Raw genomic sequence first — 21632 nt, 5'->3', positions numbered from 1 at the left:
TTGTGCATCATCAAGGAGCAAGTGGCTGACGCTGTGTTCAAATAACTTAGCTGACTCCTCCATGCCTGATGCTGGGGGCTTAGGCAGGAATAGCTGTGGACAAGAAGGGAGATTTAGCCACTCTGGCAGCTGCAGTGGGCTGCGCACTAGTTTCTGCTTAGGTGACGGAGGATGAGGAGGATGGTTTAGTAAGCCAGTCCACAACCTCCTCTGCATGCTGTGGCTGGATAACATGGGCAACATCACTATACAGAGGAAATTATGCCCTGCCTGAGGACTGACCACGTCCACTTTTGCCTGTGAAAACATACGCTGATGACCCCCTCACAGTGCTATAGGAACGTCTGCCTCTCCTTGTTGGCCTCCTAGACATGATGGGGGGTGCTTATTAACAAAATGTTATAAAGATGTGGAAATGCGTACGTGGATGCACTTTAATCAATGGAAAGTGGTGTTTGGGGCACTTTAACCTGAGTACTTTACTACACAGACACACTCCACCGACACACTACAATATACTGCAGTAAAACTGCACTGATCCACTGCAATATACTGCGTTAAGTGTGCAGTAATGCACAGAAATATACTTCATTAAACATGCAGTAATGCACTGAAATGTACTGCATTAAACATGCACTAACGCACAGAAATATACTGTGTTAAATGTGCAGTAACGCAATGAATATGCTGTGTTAAACGTGCACTAATGCATTGAAATATGCTGCATTCAATGTGCAATACCACACATAAATATACTTCGCTAAATGTGCACAAACGCATTGAAATATACTGTGTTTAATGACACGTAAAAGACTGAAATATTCTGGGTTAAACATGCAGTACCGCACTGAAATATACTGTGTTAAACGTGCAGTAACACACAGAAATATACTGCGTTAAACATGCACAAATACACTGAAATATACTGTGTTAAATGTGCAGTAACGCACTGAAGTATACTTAGTTAAATGTGCACTAACGCACTGAACTATACTGCAGTAAACCTGCCCTGACAAAATAAACTGACACTAAAGTAAAAATGAATAGTCACTACACTCACACTGACTGAACTATTACTAGATTCACACTAAAGTGACACTAAAGTAAAAATGAATGGACACTTCACTCACACTGACTGAACTAATACTAAATTCACACTAAAGTGACATTAAAGTAAAAAATTAATAGTCACACTCACTACACTCACACTGACTGAACTATTACTAGATTCACACTAAACTGATATTCTACACTGACAATAAAATCTGAATAGCACAGTAAAGCACACTAACTCTCTAGTGGCACTGAAGAAAGCCCTGTTCTATCTCTCACCACGCCAATATCACAATACAAATGGCCGCTTTTGAAAGAATACTTTTAGATTTGAAGCTGGTAAAGCTGTAAAGGGTGGGCCAACTCAATATTGAACTCTACAGATGCCAATAACGTTCATATGCACGTAAAGGCAGACGCCCCAATACTTTTGGCAATAAAGTGTATATTCTTGAAACAGAGGCAGTGATCCTGGCATTATTGTATCACAAGCCACCTGACTACAAAGTAGAGCATGGGCCTTCGTGCAACAGCAGAGCCAACAATGAAAACAGATCTCACGTGGGTCACATACAGCAGTAATACTAAGCTTCAAACCTTAGTCTACCAAAAGCTATGTATGATCCCTATACTGGAGGAATTGAGGTACGTTTAACAGACCTCTTTGCAATTATCTCACCCAAATTCGAGGTCTGTAAAATGAAGAGTCTTTCTTCAAGGTTGAAGAACAAAAGCGGTCATCAGTGAGGCATGCTGTCAATTTGAATATTTTTTGAAGGCTACATAGACTTCCACTACCCCGTCCTATCCTAGAAAAGGTAATCAGTTTTTTAAAGATGAAGTTTTATTGCTGAACCTCAAAAGCAAAAATAAACAGCACTGATATATTGATGCTAGCCACAGCACTGGAGACAGTGGAAGAACAGATGAGTGGATTATGACCCTTTACATATTCGGAAACAGGCCACCAGCCCCCACCGCAACTCTGGTAATAGTAATAATGCATCAGCAAATGTAGCCATCAATCACCTGGCTAGAGGACAGACATGCAGAACAATACACTGTCCAATAAATGTTGGACTTAAACCAGGCATTTGTTGGATCAAACTGCATACCTCTTTCATTAGATGTGCCTTTATGATGACCCTTGAGATACTCCCTTTTCTAGACTCTCTAATTATATCTATGGAGAATACAGCAAGAGTCAAGGCAAAAAGTCAGAAAAACCTTTGAGAAGATGGGCCATTCCAATGTTAGGCTCTCTGAGAATTATAGGAAGCTAGCTGTGTCCATTCTGTGAAAAATCCTTTTTGTGCACCTTACTTTAAATACTAGTTCTAAATTGATTAGGGTGGTTGCCATTTTGTTATGCTTAGCTGGATTGGGCGCAGGGACACACTGGAGTTCTTCAGCTGTGATTGTGCTGTGCTGTAGGAGTAGGAGAAATTGGATCCCTACTTGCATATATGCCCTCAATGTATTCATTGCTGTGTATGTCCCAAGATGGGAACTTTCTTAAATTAGTCCTCACCCACAACGGTGGACCAATACATACACTTGTGTGAAGGGCCATTTTCACCTGGGCAGCGTGCACAGGTATTCTGTACACCCACAGGCAGTCAATTCCATTCATATCTATTGGGATGCAGTGGTTGTCTGAATAAAGCTGCTGGCCCTATTTTACAGCAGTGCAGGTGAGCGTGCAGTTCAGCATGCATTTACGGCACCGCTTTGTGTTGTGATGATGTAATGCTATGGAGAGCAAACCCAAAAGAAGGACAAAGGAGAAGATGGAAGTGCTTTTGATCAGGGAAGCGGTAACAGTTAAGCACTGGAGGGATTTGTTTGGCAGGTGTGTCTGCCATAATGCTAATATGTGATGCATACGAGTAGATTATTGCATAAACCACCTGGGAGCCCATTTATAGTAGATCTGTGATCTTTTCCTGTACCAAAGGAGATCCTTTTGGGTAGCTGTCCATTATAAGTACTAATTTGCTTTTATTGTTAAAAATCTTTCTACTTTTTTTTTGCATTTTTTACCCAAAAAAAAAAAAAAAAACCACAACATATACAAGCAAAAAATGTACCTCAGAAGTGAAAATGTAACTTCTAAGGGTGTGGCTTAAAACATGGCTTAAAATGGTGAATATATAAAATAAAGACGTGTTCCTGTGATAAAATTGTGTTGTCGTTAAATTATGCCGTGGTGATCAAACAAATAAAATGTAAATAAAACATTACAATATATCTTCTATACGAAAAAAGTGCTGAGTACTTCAATTTCATAAAAAATCAGTAAATAAATAATCCGTTAATAAAGTATAAATATATAGATGGAACTACAAAAACCAATTAAAGGTGCTTTGTGCTTTCTGAAATAGATAAATAAAGTGCACTGTTCAAGGTGTCCATTCATAAAAATCCGAAAATCAGGTACAATTCCCTTCAATAACTTCAAAGAATAGAAAACGTGCTCTCATGCAAGAAGTAAGGGTGTTGTGACTTGCTGCCTCCACCAGGTGTCACATCTAGGTGTTCTATATTCTCACCTCAATAAGGTGTATATTGCGCCTGTATGTAAAGCTTAGCCTCCGGGTAACATGTAGGCTTTTGCTAATTCCAATCTCCTGTTTCGACCTCCGGGTGTTTTCCTGTCCTGTCCTTTCAGCTTTTGGGGTGTTAAGCTTTCTGACGTCCTTAAACTCCTTATCGTAACCTCGGGCTGGAGGCCAAGGTCCTCCCTGTGGTCCGCCAACAAATGAAATATCCAAAGTAAAAAAAACAGCCGATGACCACTCTTCTTGCTGTTCTCCTTCGTTTGACATGTGCTGCAGCACATGTCAAACGAAGGAGAACAGCAAGAAGAGTGGTCATCGGCTGTTTTTTTTACTTTGGATATTTCATTTGTTGGCGGACCACAGGGAGGACCTTGGCCTCCAGCCCGAGGTTACGATAAGGAGTTTAAGGACGTCAGAAAGCTTAACACCCCAAAAGCTGAAAGGACAGGACAGGAAAACACCCGGAGGTCGAAACAGGAGATTGGAATTAGCAAAAGCCTACATGTTACCCGGAGGCTAAGCTTTACATACAGGCGCAATATACACCTTATTGAGGTGAGAATATAGAACACCTAGATGTGACACCTGGTGGAGGCAGCAAGTCACAACACCCTTACTTCTTGCATGAGAGCACGTTTTCTATTCTTTGAAGTTATTGAAGGGAATTGTACCTGATTTTCGGATTTTTATGAATGGACACCTTGAACAGTGCACTTTATTTATCTATTTCAGAAAGCACAAAGCACCTTTAATTGGTTTTTGTAGTTCCATCTATATATTTATACTTTATTAACGGATTATTTATTTACTGATTTTTTATGAAATTGAAGTACTCAGCACTTTTTTCGTATAGAAGATATATTGTAATGTTTTATTTACATTTTATTTGTTTGATCACCACGGCATAATTTAACGACAACACAATTTTATCACAGGAACACGTCTTTATTTTATATATTCACCATTTTAAGCCATGTTTTAAGCCACACCCTTAGAAGTTACATTTTCACTTCTGAAGCGCACCACCCACCCAAATTGCACTATTGTATTGACTGGTTCCTGGTACCAGTACTGTGGTGCAGCAGCAGGAAGGGAAACATATACGACCTCGGATAGCGCAGGAACCACCCATACATATAAGACTGACAAAAAATGTACCTGTTCAACACTGATCGATTCATTTTTATTAACATTATTATTATTATTACTATACAGGGCTTATATAGCGCCAACAGTTTGCACAGCACTTTACAAAATGAAGGCAGACATTACAGTTACAATACAATTTGGTACAAAAGGAATCAGAGGGCCCTGCTCGTTAGAGTTTACAATCTAAAAGATATATTTACCCTTAAAATATAATTTTATGTATATGTACAGCTATAGAAGCTAAGCCAGAAGAAAAGGTTTTAGCATTACATACTAGCATTATAGATTTTTTTATGGATCATTAATCCTCAAGTCCTGTCCAGCTCCATTTGACTAGAGCATTAGCAGAAAAAGATAAGACTAGTGGATTAAAAGTAAACACTTAAAGATGGTATTTTAATGATAGCTAAGAGGGCTGTCTGGAAAGAAGAAATTACAGACATATTTTTTAGGGCTTGTTATCATAAATGCTGCTAGATTTATCTACCTTATAATTGATCTGTGACGGCTGCCCCTCTCTGCCAGTCTCTTCATTGGCTTCCACTAGCTCAGCATATAAAATGTAAAATACTAACTACAACATGCAAAGCAACACTCCCCCCCAACTACATCACCAACCTCATCTCCACATATCACCCAAATTGTCTGTTTCACTCCTCCCAAGACCTCCTTCTCTCTAGCTCCCTCCTCAACTCCTCCTACACTTGTCTCCAGGACTTCTCCAGAATTGCCCCCATCCTTTGGAACTCCCAACCCCAAATAATCAGGGAGTTTTTCTCAGAAAATACATACAGGAACTCAACCACGACCCCACCAAATCCCTTCACTCTGCCCCCACACACAGATAATGGATGTGATCAAATTTCACTAACAGTGGGAGGGTCTTAAAAGGCATGAAATACCAGAGGTGTATCACGTACAGAGTGCAGAGTTTCGGGGGGGGGGGGGGGTTACACACAGAGTGCAGAGTTGGGATGTGCTACATACAGAGTGCAGAGTTCAGTCTTCTTCCACAGCTACTTACCTCTGCATCCCCCACCCAAATATCACTTTCACCCCTCTTCAGCTCTGACCTCTGCATGTAACCCCCCCCCCCCCTCCACTGCCCCCATTTTCTCCTCCCCCCTCCTTAAAAGTTCCACCATCTTCCACATCTTACTTTTGTTGCTGTATTAGTCTAAAGCAAGGGTCTTCAAACTATGGCCCTCCAGCTGTTCAGGAACTACAATTCCCATCATGCCTAGTCATGTCTGTGAATGTCAGAGTTTTACAATGCCTCATGGGATGTGTAGTGCTGTAACAGCTGGAGGGCCGTAGTTTGAGGATCCCTGGTCTAAAGCATCCAGTTAGCTCTAGTACCTCCCTGCACATTGTAGTTGGCTCCGCCTCTCTCACTTGCGGGGAGATCATCCAGTGTGGGGTTTCAGCATCTGCACTGCACCCCCGTTACCTGCATCTTGCCTGTTCCCATCCTGCACTCAGTGAGAGCCACTCAGGAGATCAGATCTTTGGAAACCATTGGGAGACAAGCTGTCACTTCTAAACACAGAAGTCATAGTCTTGTGTTTACAAGTGATAGTGGCAAACAGGGAACAGAAGGCCTAAGCCAGAGGTGGTGGAACTGTGTCGTCCCCCTCATTGTAAAGTGGCAAAGCTTTGTCTCTGTCTCTTTTTTGCAGCCGTGGCAACACACATTGCATTAGCACAACTGCTTGTAATGTCCATTGTTGCCACCATCAGGAAACCTGTCCTGTGAAATGCCATGCAGACTTGGTCATTACTGGTCATGAGCATAGATGAAAGAGTCTCTTCAAGGAACACAAAACCAATGGGTAAATTAATTCTGAGACTTCAGTTTTCATTTTTTTTTCAATTGATACAACAGGTGCATATAGGTTGTAGAATGAGGGGCCTAAGGTATATAGAAAATGCAGCAAATGTATGTGTACAATGTGGGTTTTTCTATGGGGAGTCATTCACTAGTCATAGATTTTTCAGCCTCTGCATGCTAATCAGCAGCAAAACAACCCCACAAATCAGCAACATATCATCTCCTACAGAGATGCCAACTGCAAAGTGTAAAGCACAATAGTAGAAGTGGGCACAATTTTGTGAAAGTGGGATTGCTAATGGGTGTCAGCAATCAGCAGTAAAAAGCCGCCTGTGTATGAATAGTCAACTAGTTTTTATATGCTTAGAAAATAAAGCTTTGCTGCTGAATGGCATTATTTTATGGTATATAACATTAGAGGAATAATGAACTCTTTTCTAAAAAATGTACTAGACAGTATACTGCATAAAACCAGATACTGTACATACTATACATATCATTTGTGTGTCCTTTATGAGAATAAATCCATTTAGGGTAGTAGAATGGCTAACGAATTAGACCTTTTGTTTTCCAGTCCAGTTAAAGATTCAGTTACACCCAGGGTGTTTTTTTTTTTTTTTTTTTTATGGTCTTCCTTTTTTAGCATTACCCAGCTTCCTTCCCCAATTCTTAAAAGAGACATAAATACTGATAGGTGAACAATAATACCTATTTTGACATTTATTGTAAGCTTTTCTGGCCCATTTAGGTCTATGGGTGTGCGTAGAGGTGAATTTTTTGTAGTGTTAGGCAGGTGTGTTGTCTTGCATCAACATACGTTTCCTTTATATGTGGGCATACATTATTAACGCTGATTTTCACTTTCAATAGATCTTTAATAAGTCTTTTTTTAAAGAACAAATATGTCAAAGTACAAGTAATGATGTAAAGAAGCAGGTGAATGTGACCAGTGCACAATTACATGCCAGGGACCGTTTTCAATGTGTTTTACACTTTAGAATTTAGAGTTGATGGAATCAACAATCATTGACCAAGGTTTGGTCATTTCTGCTGTTAACGCATCAAGATATGTAAAATACATTTTGATTTAAACTAAGGAAAATAAAATGTGTCCTCAAGACAGAATGGAGAACTAAAAAATGTAAATATTTTTTAATACTTTGTGAGGGTTGAACTTAAACTAGGTTCTATTATGAGGGATTTGTCGGTGCGTTCATATATGAAAATCAAAAAAAGGAGAAATAAAAACCAGACTGAGCTCAACCTAAAATGTGTACACTGTATGCTGTATCCAGGGCTGTTTTTAAGGCAGGGCAAAAGGGGCAGCTGCCCTGGGCCCCATCATTGTTGTGGAGCTCAAAGCAGCTGCCTCATACTTGCCAACAATCCCTTCCTGTTTAAATTCCCTTGTCCCTTGAAATTTTAGTCCCATGCTGTATCCCGATATCTCTGTGTGAAGTTCTGTTACTAATGCTGCCCAGTTCTGCCCTATTGCCGTGTACAGATAACTCACCTGCGGACCCTGTGTTTACATGTAAAAAACCTGCAATGATTTGCATATCATGTGGCATTAATATGTAAATAGCCATGGATCAGCTGCATATATATGTAAATAGAGGCAGCATTCATAGGTATATCATGACCCCCTGAGGTCATATCCACCTTCGCTTCTGCTGAATGCTGCCCACTGGGGAGGTAAAGGGGCTTGCTTGAAAGTCCTGCCTACAGCGGAGGTCATTAAGCCTACCATCAACCTGTTCTACAAAGGTAAGCAAATTGGAGGTGGAACCCTTTTTTAAAATAACATGGTGGCACAGCACCATGAATTTTGGTCGATGTGAGTACGCACATCTCAGCAGATGCGTGAGGGTGTCATTAACAATTAATGCCACTGCTGTGTACCAGTTAATGGGCAGCACATTTCTGTGGTGTCAGGAAAGTGATTTGCATGCTTTCCTGACACAAGAAATGTGAATGCAGGCTAAATGTTTGAGTTACATTGGTGGTCAGTGTAAATCTTCTCATTACATTGGGGCTTGGTGTACAATCCTTTTATTCACACTAGTGGTCAGTGTGAATGCCCCCCTTACATTAGTTGTCTGTGTAAATTTGTCATTACATTGGTGATCGGTGTAGATTTCCCTTTACAGTGGTGGTAAGTGTAAATCCCCCCCCCTAACATTGATGGTCGGTGTAGAAGTGTCACCTTACATTGGTGGTCAGTACAAATCTCCTCAACAATGGCTGTCAGTGTAAATTCCCCCTTACATGGAGGTCATTGTATATTCCCCCTTACACTGGTGGCTGGTGTAAAAGCTCCTATTACATTGGTGTCAGTGTAGAAATCCCTCTTTATATTACTGGGGGTGTAAAATCCCCGGTTTCATTGTGGTCAGTGCGAATTGCCCCTTACATTGGTGGTGAGTGTAAAATCCCCCCTCACATTTGTGGTCAGTGTAGAATCCTCCCCCACTATAAACTTGCCAAAGATTTCCTCCTTTGCTTTACATGATTCAGAATTTGCCACAGTGTACTGCCCCTAACTAATCCCATCCCCCTACCACTGCCACTGATTCAATCTACCCCTCAGCATTGCCACTGATCACACCCTCCTCCTCAACGTTGCCACTGATCCCAGGAGTCCTAGTAACCCTAGGAGTTTTCTACCTATTGATGGGTCCCCTCACCTCCCCAGTCCATGGTGTGCAGGCAAGCAACCAATCAGTGGGCAGTAATGATGTGCACTAACCTCTTGCAACCAATCATTGAGCAGTAAGGATATGCAGTAACCTCTAGCAACCAATCAGTGAGCAGTAATAATGTGCAGTAACCTCTAGCAATCAATTAGTGAGTGGTAAGGATGTCCAGTAACCTCTAGCAACCAATCAGTGAGCAGTATTATTGAAAAACTAAAAAAATAAAATAATTTTTAATACTTTGTGAGAGGTGAACTTAAATTAGGTTCTATTATGAGGGAGCGCGTTCATATATGAAAATCAAAAAAAGGAGAAATAAAAACCTGACTGAGATCAACCTCAAATGTATACACTGTATGCTGTATTCATAAGCAAATATAATGTAAGAGGACCTAGTGAAGTGACCTGACACATATAGTAATGTAGAAAATGGCTTTAATAAACACAAGTATCTAAACAATACAAAACCCACTATCTATGTAAGAAAATCATAATTGGCCAATTATTAAAAAACACACAACCATAGAAACTGCAGGGAAGTTGTATGGACAACCTCCTCTCCCTAAAAAAGAAAGGGGGAGGGCAAACAAAGGTATTAGCACATGTACATAAATGTATTTGCCCCGTACATTTTGTTGCGTTGCTGTTGACTTCTATGAGTGTTCCGGTGCACTCAAACACTGAAAAAATGGACGTTGCAGAAAAAAAAAGCACTGCAACTCTGAGATAGGAACAGATGCTTTTTATTGTGGGGAATTTTGACACATTAGGGGTGCAATGTGTGGGTTATAAGCAGACTTGTATAAAGTACTCAAAATTTCTACTTGAGTAAAAGTACAAGTGCTCGATCAAAAAGTGACTTAAGTAGAAGTGGAAGTGCTCGCAGAAAAAGTTACTTAAGTAGAAGTACTAAAGTATTCAACATTTTTTTTACTTAAGTATTGCAAGTAGTTTTTTCAAAAAATTTGCTACTTAAGTACTAAAAGTAAAAAGTACCAGTAGTTTTGAAAAAAAATTTCTACTCAAGTACTGAAAGTAGAAGTAGAAGTACTGTGTTATGTAGTTATTAAAGAAAGAAGTCAAAAGTTTGAACATCATATTGTTTTTTATTATTTCAAATGATTTATTCAAATGATTAACCTAAAGGACAATCACAATTCCTTAGGCTGTAACTTTTTGTAAACAAAAAACAGATAAAGTATGTCCCTCCCTTCCCCTTTTAAAGCCAGGGGTGGTCTCCTTCCTGAGCTTCCTCACTCTCACAGCCAGGCAGATCACTGGAAGTTGAAGGGCCAGGGGTGGAAGGTGGTGTTTTTGGTTCCTCCATCTTTTCAGCTGATCAAAAGGCAGAACAGGAGCATGCGCAGTCTTCTTAATCGCGGTTTGATTTGATTTGCTCAATTGATGATGATGTGCCAGGCCAGCTTCATCAAACCTACAACGCTTAAAGTGAAAAATGCATCAAAAACTACTAACAAAGTGGCTGTGCTAAAAATGCTAATAAAGTGCCTGCAATTATATATATTCTTCTTGTATTCAAAATCATCGCCCACAGTATCAAAAATAAAGTGACATGTCTGTGCTAAATGCAGTGCAAATTATTCCCACAATGTAAATGTAATTCATATAAAATATATATGACAATACCACAATAAAATAAGTTGTGATTGTGAATAAGTTAGGTGCAAGTTTAAGTGTGTAAACTAAACTTTATAAGGAAAAGTCCATAACTGAATTCCAGTGTGCAATCTAAGAAGTGCTTGTCACTTGCTGTCAGATGCTTCCACCTTTCTTCTGTGATCTGCTCAAGTAAAGTGGTGGACTGGATAGCCTCTCTCTCTGCCTCTCACCTTAGTAGCACTGGCACTGCACTGGTTCAAAAAGCTGTCTATATTATTTTCATTATAAGAACTTGTCAGAACATGCTTCCACCACCTGTCCTTCACACTAGTAGTGCTCATTTGCTTTGCTCAAGTCAAGTGCCACTGCCAGTGGCCACTGCAGAGGCAGGCACAGCCGCACAGGCAGAGGCAGAGGCAGGCCGCAGGAAGCACAGGCACCACCACAACACAACACTTATGGTCCATGGACCATGGATGGTCAGATAATCATCATAGCCGTCAGTCTCACTCTTCTTGGTTCAAAAAAGCCACCCATGACCCGTGTGTATGTAATATATTAATATTTTATATTGATTATTTGATTCTCAAATGGCACATTTGCCATGGCAAGGATTAGGCCCTCTCCACGGTCCACCTCACTCACCTCATAGAGAAGAAGATGAGATGACGAAGAAAATGCTCCCGCGTCCCGCCGCCCGTGTCACAACTCCTCTCAGTAAGGGCCCTAAGGGGTGGAGTCTGAGTGACACACAACACGTCTAGAGGCGGAGACCTCGAGCGGGAAGACGGCAGCATGGCTCCTCCTGTGCGGTCTTAACTTGATGATCATGACAGTGATTCCGCGGGCCGCGGCGCGATCGAGGCTGTGGGATTGATTGAATTGAGTTGTGCTGCCTACTGCTACACGCTACCTACTACTAAATTGTGAGTCAGTATATTTTATTTCATTTTTATATATAAAAGCGGTATTGTTGAGCACTACTAGCCACTAGATCTCCTGGCTGTCACTTTGTCACATGTTGGGGAATCACAGCGGCTCGGCTCCAGAAGTGGCGGGTGTCCCCGTCATCCTGCCAGGGTCGCCAAGAAGTTCATCACCTAAGTTATTAATATGTTATGAGGAGAGGACCTATGAGATTGAGAATTGAAATAATTAAATATATATGGCTTTTTGAACCAGTGCAGTCAGTGCCAGTGCCACCCAGACGCTATCCACCAGTGCCACCACCATTAAGTGTGTTGGTCGGTCACTCGAGCACTGAAGGAGGTGGAAGCATCTGACAAGTGAAGTGACACTTTAGATTTGCACACTGGAATTAATTTATGGACTTTTCGTTATAGATAGGTTTACACACTTCAACTTGTTGCACGCACCTGACCTAACTTATTTCATAACTTATTTTATTGTGATTTATTGTCATATTTTATATGAATTGAATTTACTGTTACATTGTGGGAATAATTATTTTCACTGCATTTAGGCTTTAGCACATTCATGTCACTTTATTTTTGATACTGTGTGGAGTGTGGGCAGGGCACTGGGGGCAACAATGATTTTATATCGATTGCACAGGCACTTTATTCGCACAGCCAAGTTGTGTTTGTTAGTAGTTTCTTGATGCACTTTAAGCGCTGTAGCACAATTTATTTGTTTGTTTCATATTTTCTTTTTATTGGAAAGATTTGGTATAGCAGCTTTTATTATACACAGCCTTTATTTTCGTATGCGCTGATTTACAAATGACATTATACACATTTTTATGAGCTTTATGTAACCTGCCATCTACTGTTCTGGCAGTGGTAATTTTTTTTAAAAGTAACGAGTAACTATGCAGCACAAAAAAAAAATACTTGAGTAGAAGTATCGAAATCATCGAAAAAATGTAGTGAAGTAAAAGTAGAAGTAGGAGAAAAAAATTCTACTCTAGGAAAGTACAGATACCGCATTTCGGTACTTAAGTACAGTACTTAAGTAGTTCTACTTCGTTACTATACATCTCTGGTTATAAGAGTAAATGGGCACTGGTGGCATCCTCCACAGCAACAGCTACTCATTGTCACTGCCTGTCCCAGCGCTGTCACCTGAAGTTGCTCTGTTCTGAGCTTATATAGGGCTGCAGACTCTCCATCCACCCCCATTGACAGTGATGGACCAATTATGAAGTACCAGTAATGTCATATAAGAGGAGTGAGTCACCTACTCCTTCATACCTGGAAGTGCCAAGTATTTTCCTTTGTCCCAGCAACTGATAAGAAAAAAGTATGTACAGCTGGAGAGGGGGCATTAAAGCAAACATTTTCTTTTAGTCTGCATGGACAAAGAACAGGTGTGATATAAAGCCCAATACTGGGAAACTTGAAAATGATCCCTTGCCGTGGGGCTGTGCCCACACTGCAAGAGTTAATAACACATTTAGACCGTGGGAGAGGAAAAGTGCCTTTTCTTACCAGATCCTCTTCTCCCCCAACATGCGGCAGTCCCCCATGCCCTGGCGGGGGACTGTCACTTGGCTTCATTTTGTTCAGGCTAAGGACCTTGCATTGGTCTTGATGACTTGCACTGCTGGAACAGGAGGGGGGAGAATCTGCAGGGACTGGTCTAGCAGTGCAGAGGAGCGGAGGCGTGAGTAAGTAAATCTATTTTTTAAAGTCCCCCAGACCTAAATGAGCAATTAACCCTTATAGGGTAGGTGCAGCCCACCAAGGGATCATATTTAAGTTTCCTGGCATGTAGATTTAAGTGCAGGTACTGATTTAAAATCTCATCTGGAATATGCAGTTCAGTTTTGGGTACCACTTCATAAAAAAAATATCGGGAACTGGAGAAATTGCAGAGAAGAGCAACGAAACTGATAAGAGGCATGGAGGAGCTCAACTATAAGGATAGATTAGAGGAACTGAATTTATTCTCTCTTGAGAGGAGGAAATGGTCAACATGTATAAATACATAAGTGGTCCATATAGTGAACTTGGTGTGTTTTTCACTTTACAGTCATCACAGAGGACAAGGGGGCACTCTTTACTTCTAGAGGAAAAGTGATTTCATCTCCAAATGTGGAAAGGTTTCTTGACAGTAAGAGCTGTGAAAATGTAAAATAGGCTCCCTTTAAGAGCTGGTTCTGGCCAGCTCGGTAGATTGTTTTAAGAAAGGCCTGGATTCTTTCCTAGATACACATATTTTAACTGAATACTAATATTTATTGGTAAAGTTAATCCAGGGAATATCTGATTGCCTCTTGGGAATCAGGAAGGAATTTTTTCCCCTGCTGGGGAAAACTGGATTGTGCTTTATTGAGGTTCTTTGTCTGCCTCTGGATCAACTGTGGGTATAGGATTGTATATATAGGACTGTTTATGCTGTATGTGTATATACTGTATACTCTATATATATATATATATATATATATATATATATATATATATATACAGTATCTCACAAAAGTGAGTACACCCCTCACATTTTTGTAAATATTTTATTATATCTTTTCATGTGACAACACTGAAGGAATTACACTTTGATACAATATAAAGTAGTGAGTGTACAGCTTGTATAACAGTGTAAATTTGCTGTCCCCCTCAAAATAACTCAACACACAGCCATTAATGTCTAAACTGCTGGCAACAAAAGTGAGTACAAAATGTCCAAATTGGGCAAGGTGTCAATATTTTGTGTGGCCGCCATTATTTTCCAGCACTTCCTTAACCCTCTTGGGCATGGAGTTCACCAGAGCTTCACAGGTTGCCTCTGGAGTCCTCTTCCACTCCCCCATGATGATATCACAGAGCTGGTTGATGTTAGAGACCTTGCGCTCCTCCACCTTCCGTTTGAAGATGCCCCACAGATGCTCAATAGGGTTTAGGTCTGGAGACATGCTTGGCCAGTCCATCACCTTTACCCTCAGCTTCTTTAGCAAGGCAGTGGTCATCTTGGAGGTGTGTTTAGGGATCGTTATCATGTTGGAATACTGCCCAGCGGCCCAGTCTCTGAAGGGGGGGGGGGGGATCATGCTCTGCTTTAGTATGTCACAGTACATGTTGGTATTCATGGTTCCCTCAATGAACTGTAGCTCCCCAGTGCCGGCAGCACTCATGCAGCCCCAGACCATGACACTCCCACCACTATGCTTTACTTGTCTTTGTACTCCTCACCTGGTTGCCGCCACACACGCTTGACACCATCTGAACCAACCAAATAAGTTTATCTTGGTCTCATCAGACCACAGGACATGGTTCCAGTAATCCATGTCTATAGTCTGCTTGTCTTCAGCAACTGTTTGCCGGCTTTCTTGTGCATCATCTTCAGAAGAGGCTTCCTTCTGGGAACGACAGCCACACAGACCAATTTGATGCAGTCAACAGCGTATGGTCTGAGCACTGACAGGCTGACCTCCCACCCCTTCAACCTCTGCAGCAATGCTGGCAGCACTCATATGTCTATTTCCCAAAGACAACCTCTGGATATGACGCTGGGCACGTACACTCACCTTCTTTGGTCGACCATGGCGAGGCCTGTTCTGAATGGAACCTGTCCTGTTAAACCTCTGTATGGTCTTGTCCACTGTGCTGTAGCTCAGTTTCGGGGTCTTGGCACTCTGCTTATAGCCTAGGTCATCTTTATGTAGAGCAACAATAATATTTTTCCGGATCCTCAGAGAGTTCTTTGCCATAAGGTGCCGTGTTAAACTTCCAGTGACCAGTATAAGAGAGTGAGAGCGATAACGCCAAATTTAACACACCTGCTCCCCATTCACACCTGAGACCTTGTAATGCTAACAAGTTACATGACACCGGGGAAGGAAATGGCTAATTGGGCCAGATTTGGACATATTTATTTAGGGGTGTACTCACTTTTGTTGCCAGCGATTTAGACATTAATGGCTGTGTGTTGAGTTATTTTGAGGGGACAGCAAATTTACACTGTTATACAAGCTGTACACTCACTACTTTACATTGTAGCAAAGTGTAATTTCTTCAGTGTTGACACTTGGAAAGATATAATAAAACATTTACAAAAATGTTAGGGGTGTACTCACTTTTGTCAGATACTGTATATAATGTCCCTGTATTTTTTTTTTTTTTTTTTAATCCTCAGAGTACTTTATTCCTGCATAAATGTTGTGTTCATGTGGTCTTTTCCTGTTCTTTTGTATCTGCAGGGAAAGATCTTTGGGAGGGCCTTCTGTTACTGCAGTTTGAATCTGTGTCTGCACAGCCCTGATTGGTGCCATGCCGGTCACATGATTAAGAAAAAAACTGTTTCAGAAGAGCAATTCTACTTTACATTGTAGCAAAGTGTCATTTCTTCAGTGTTGTCACATGAATGATATAGGAAAATATTTGCAAAAATGTGAGGGGTGTATTTTTTTCCTTCTTTTGGTTGAATACTTGTGTGTTTTTTTAGCCAGACTAACTATGTAACTATTAAATGTTTTTATGTCCTCGGTAAAAAGCTGTAAAATATGTATGCACTATAAAATAAATAGTATAAATAGTATAGTAATAGTAATAAATGTATAAATACCGTATATACTCGAGTATAAGCCGAGTTTTTCAGCACATTTTTTTGTGCTGAAAACGTCCCCCTCGGCTTATACTCAAGTCAAGGAAAAAAAAGTCCGCTCCGACGGGCTTAAGCTTTAAAAATGGCGCCGCCCGTCGCATACATGTCACCGCGCACGCACCGCCGCCACTCGGGAGAGGCTGGGAATAGCCGAAATTATACGAGCGGTGGCGGCGCGTGCGCAATGACGTGTCGGCACCGGGTGGCGCCATTTTTAAAATGAAGGCGCCTCTGGAACAGGTAAGTGAAACAGCTTCACTACCTGCCATTATGCAGGGCTGCGGGCACACTACAAGGGATGCAGTGCTGCGGGCATGGTCCACCTGTACCATGCGCACAGCACTGCATCTCCTGTAGTATGCCCACAACCCCGGATCCTCTTGTACCATGCCAGTACCCTGCATTCTCCTGTACCATGCCAGTACCCTGCATTCTCCTGTACCATGCCAGTACCCTGCATTCTCCTGCACCATGCCAGTACCTTGCATTCTCCTGCACCATGCCAGTACCCTGCATTCTCCTTCACAATGCCAGTACCCTGCATTCTCCTGTACCATGCCAGTACCCTGCATTCTCCTGCACCATGCCAGTCACCCTGCATTCTCCTGCACCATGCCAGTACCCTGCATTCTCCTGCACCATGCCAGTCACCCTGCATTCTCCTGTACCATGCCCGCCGCCCTGCATTCTCACCCTAGGCTTATACTCGAGTCAATGATTTTTCCCATCTTTTTGTGGTAAAAGTAGGGGCCTCGGCTTATACTCGGGTCGGCCTATACTCGAGTATATACGGTAGTAATGTAAGTAAGATATATACAGTAAGTTAAATAAGTAATGTAAGGTATATACAGTGTAGCTTCCCAAGAAACACTTCCTCACAATAGTTAAGGTTTCTTTATCTTGCATAGATGAGGGCTAAACAAGCCAGAAACAGGTGTATGGACGTTAAATGAATGGCTCTATATTTTAGGCCAGTGGTGCTCAGCTCATCAGCAGTATATAATGTTCAATTCTCATTCCAAAATCACAGATGAAATAATTCCGATACATTAGGTTTCAAAGCATTGAAGGTTTCGGCTTTGATAGTTTTCTGTGCAGAGCTCTCAGCAATGAATAATGCCCTAAACTAAGCTTCCCACACACTAACCCTCCCTTGTATAGACCTAAAGCTGACATTTAAAGTGATTGTAAATGCTCACATTTTTTTTTTTTTACATTAAAATAAAAAACATAGTATATTTACCTGTTTTGTGAAATGATTTTCTTGGGTCTGCCGCTGGCGCTCCTGGCTCCTCCAACCCGCCAAGTGCCCCAATAGCAAGCCATCTGCATGCTCGCTCTCGAGCCCCACTTCATGTGTCCATTGACACACAGAGTACGGCTCAGCCAGCACTCTGCTCCCTCCTCACTTGCTATGATTGACAGCAGCAGGAGCCAATGGCTCCCGCTGCTCTCTCTGAGCCAATGAGGAGTGAGAGAGCCGCTGCTCTCATGCACACAGCTGGATGGAGATCGGCGGCTTAGGTAAGTATAAATGGTGAAAAGAAAAATAGGTGCGCGAACCTTAAATAAGAAAGAAAGTGGGAAAAAGCAGCACTGAAAAAATATAAATATGTGAAAAGGTTGTAACAAATGAAAAACATCAATTACAAAGTGCGCTAAAAATTATGGAACACAAATGTTCACAAAAATGGTGATTGCTGATGTTCAGCTAAAAACAAAGTCTATATTCCAAATGGTGAAACTGTGCAAAGGTCTTGAAAATCCAAAGAATATAGTGGGGTTGGGGAGTGATGGAGGGTAAGGGTAACCTCTTCCCAAACGGTGATCCAGACAGTGCTCTAATGTACATGTGATGCACCCAGTGTTAAGAAGGGACTCTTACCAGATGATGGAGAGATGCAAACATATAATGTATAACCCTGGAGTCCGTTAAGGTCAGCTTGTAGGAGACAATTCACAAGAGGAATGAAGCGACCATCTGCTTCCAAAATGTGGGGATCTAGAGGCTTCCACTCAAGGGGATATCGCCACCAAGAACATGCCCAAGGAAGAGAAGGGGACTATAGTGCATTACCTCACTTTATTGAACCAATAAGAAAGAGTAACACTTACATTTTCAGGAGAAAAAACAGCATATGTAAATATTGGATCGAGGACCTCTGCAGTAAGTCCGGGATCAATGGCAACACGGCTAGCTCCCCCCGACGCGTTTCCACTAACAAGTCGGCTTCTGGGACTGGAGCTCCAGTGCAGACACGATACAGGAGATGGTCGGGGATTGAAGACATGATACAGGAGATGGTCAGGGATTGCAGACACGATACAGGAGATGGTCGGGGATTGCAGACATGATACAGGAGATGGTCAGGGATTGCAGCCACGATACAGGAGATGGTCAGGGATTGCAGACACATTACAGGAGATGGTCAGGGATTGCAGACATGATACAGGAGATCATGTCTGATCACTGCTCTCTCTGGTCACATCCTGTGCTAGACCTGCAGTCTCTGATTATATCATGTAGTAGATCCACAGTCTCTGGTTATCTCCTGTAGTATGTCTGCTGTCTCTCTGGTTATCTCCTGTATTAAATCCGCAGCGTCTGGCTATATCCTGTAGTAGATCTGCAGTCTCTGGTTATCACCTGTAGTAGATCCGCAGTCTTTGGTTATAGATCCGCAGTCTCGTTTTATCTCCTGTATTAGATCCTCAGCCTCTGGTTATCTTCTGTACTAGATCTGCAGTCTCTGGTTATCTCCTGTACTAGATCCACAGTCTCTGGTTATCTCCTGTACTAGATCCACAGTCTCTAGTTATCTTCTGTACTAGATCTGCAGTCTCTGACCATCTCCTGTAGTATGTCCATCAGTGAGCAGTAATGATGTGCTGTAACCTCTGGCAACCAATTGCTGCCTGATCTGGTGCAGTAAACTGATTTTGAGTCTTCCTGCTATTTTTTATTTGTCTAAGAGCGGTCAAGGGGGCCCAAGAAAAATTTTCTCCAGGGTTCAATCAATATTAAAGATGGCCCTGTGGTCAGGGATTGCAGACATGATACAGGACATGGTCAGAGAATGCAGACACATTACAGGAGATGGTTAGAGATTGCAGACATGGGTAAAAGTGTAAAAGTATAAAAGTAAATAGTATTGCAGAGCTGCTCCATTCTATTTAAACCAACTCTGCAAGATAAAGTCAGTAATATTCCTTTGAAAGTACAACCAAGTGACAGAAGACAGCAGCACATCCAATTTCCAACAGTGAACTGCTCAAGATTAGAGAAGGACCGTAAACAGTTAATGGGTTTGTGAAGCTTCAAGCCTGAACCAGCAGGAAATCCTCCAAAAAAAGATCGAACACACCATGCAGCACACACAGAGCTCTGGCTAAATAGAAGCTGAAATGGTTAACAACCATGTGTTCCTTCCTGGTCTCATAGAATTCTGCTGTAGAGTCTTCCAGTGATCTTATCAGTGTATTCAAGCAATGTGCAGGTCAGATTTGGCAGCTAAAGAAAAAAAAAGTAAGAGACAAGAGGGAGAGGAGGCTGATCGGTAACCCGCACACTGCCTGACACATAGATATCTGGAATACACTGCAGCCGACCTGCATTACGTGTGACGGTGCCCCCAATGATCCTGTTGCTTCCATTCAGCTAGAGTTGTGTGTGCTGCAGGATTTGTATTGTGGTCATACCTTTTTGTATCCCCCTCCCGCCACCCCCATTAAGCCCCGCTCCAGTACCTGTTTACAGTCAAATGTGGCGGGCTGAAGAGGGGCAGGGGGGAGGAAGGTTACACTGCCTGCTGACTGGCTCTGGATGGAACGGAGGAGGAGCCACTTGCTCCTCAGGCCCTCCGCCACTATAGATTATTTCCTCAGCCAGCCCCGCCTCCTGTTCACAGCAAAGCCGCAACTTCTCTCTGAGCTGTTCTTGTAAAAAAAAAAAGGTCCCAAAGCTCCTAGTTGACAGCGGTCCAGGACAGGCAGCCTACCTGGAAATTTCCCGCTATCTCAGGAGGCCAGTCCGGCCCTGCCCCTACCTGCACTGACATATTGGGGTGTCTCTTGTTGCTGGGGGAGGATTCTAATGTTGCTTGCTGATGAACAGTCTATTGATGATGGGGGGTCTATTGTTGCTGGGGGTGTTGTTTTGCTGGGAGGACTCTTGTTCCTGGGGAGGATCTACTGTGATGGGAGGGGTCTTTTGTTGCTGACTGCTAGGGGAATCTATTGTTGCTGGCTGAGAATATTGTTGCTTGTGTGGGACTATTGTTGGCTCTTTTGTTACTGGCAAATCTATTGTTGCTGGGGAAAAAATGATGGCTTCTGGAATAAACTATTGAGGGGGATTTGTTGTTGCTGGGGGGATCTATTGTTGCTAGAAGGGAGTCTGTTGTTCCTGGGGGAATATATTGTTGCTAGAAGGGAGTCTGTTGTTGCTGGGGGAATCTATTGTTGCTATAAGGGAGTCTGTTATTGCCGTGGGAATCTATTGTTGATAGAGGGGGTCTGTTGCTGGGGAAATCTATTGTTGCTGGGGAAATCTATTGTTGCTAGAAGGGAGTCTGTTGTTGCTGGGGGAATCTATTGTTGCTAGAAGGGAGTCTGTTGTTGCTGGGGGAATCTATTGTTGCTAGAAGGGAGTCTGTTGTTGCAGGGGGAATCTATTGTTGCTAGAAGGGAGTCTGTTGTTGCTGGGGGAATCTATTGTTGCTAGAAGGGAGTCTGCTGTTGCTGGGGGAATCTATTGTTGCTAGAAGGGAGTCTGCTGTTGCCGTGGGAATCTATTGTTGCTAAAGGGGGTCTGTTATTGCTGGGGAAATCTTTTGTTGCTAGAGGGGGGAACTGTTGTTGCTGGGGAAATCTATTTTTGCTAGAGGGGGGTTTGTTGTCGCTGGGGAAATCTATTGTTGTTAGAGGGGGGACTGTTGTTGCTGGGGAAATCTTTTGTTGCTAGAGGGGGAACTGTTGTTGCTCGGGGGAAATCTATTGTTGCTTGGGGAGTTTATTGTTGCTGGAATTTATTTTTAGAGACAAGGAAACAAGGGATGATACTCTGGGGTGGGTATGGGGCAGAGACAAGGGTGTTCGGAGTGAGGGAAGAGTACCTACATCCATACTTCAGGAAAAAACGCCCTTCTTGTAACTAATTTC

Source organism: Pelophylax lessonae (genome assembly GCF_965119305.1).
Source record: "Pelophylax lessonae genome assembly, chromosome: 8".
NCBI lineage: Eukaryota > Metazoa > Chordata > Amphibia > Anura > Ranidae > Pelophylax > Pelophylax lessonae.
This window is presented reverse-complemented; position numbering follows the sequence as displayed.